The sequence below is a fragment of the Arachis duranensis genome, chromosome 2 (assembly GCF_000817695.3).
Source record: "Arachis duranensis cultivar V14167 chromosome 2, aradu.V14167.gnm2.J7QH, whole genome shotgun sequence".
Lineage (NCBI taxonomy): Eukaryota > Viridiplantae > Streptophyta > Magnoliopsida > Fabales > Fabaceae > Arachis > Arachis duranensis.
Genome location: NC_029773.3, coordinates 12,684,311 through 12,685,126, shown reverse-complemented (window position 1 = coordinate 12,685,126; position 816 = coordinate 12,684,311).

Below are 816 nucleotides of genomic sequence, written 5' to 3'. Positions count from 1 at the left end.
TATTTTGGACGAAAAATGGGTTCACGAGAAAGTGACACTTTACTTTCATTAGTTGAGGAAAAACCCAGTTTTAGTATATTAAATAGAAGTATATTGGTATAAATTATAATAAATTATATAATATTTAAAAAGAAAATAAAATAAATAAGAAGAAAATAAAAATAAATAGAATAGACAAAAGACTAAAATAAAATAAATTGAATGTGAGAATTTTTTTGTACATTTCATATCACATCCGTTTCAATAATAATAATAATAAATAAAAATACGTCAACTTGATATCTAAGAAAAAATGATGAGATAAAATCATAATACAGTTCTAAAGTAAAAGCTTAAATTAGAATATAATATTATTATACAACACATATTGAAAGTAATTTCACACTACAATACACAAATGACTTAAATTTAAATACGAAATATTTTTTTATTTATGCATACATGATAACACCATGGTCTATAAATACTTCATAGATAACATATCTTATAGAGCTCCGAATGATGAGCACGAAAGTTGGAGAGTGTGGTAGTTTGTGTCCACGATTGTTGTCTTCTTGCAATGACGCCTCATAGGAAGAAAAAGAATTGTTGTAAAAGCTATCAAATGAAAGAGTAATTGGTAAACGAATGATATTTTCTTCTAGCATACATGGTCTTTTATAGTGATAAATTAAAAATGGAAGGAATTAAGTTTTATATTTTTATATTAGGAATAGAATTTGATATTTATCCTAATAAAATTATTATTATTATCAATATAAATGGGTTAACAACTTGCCACTAATAAAATCATTGGATAATGAATAAGAATTAGAA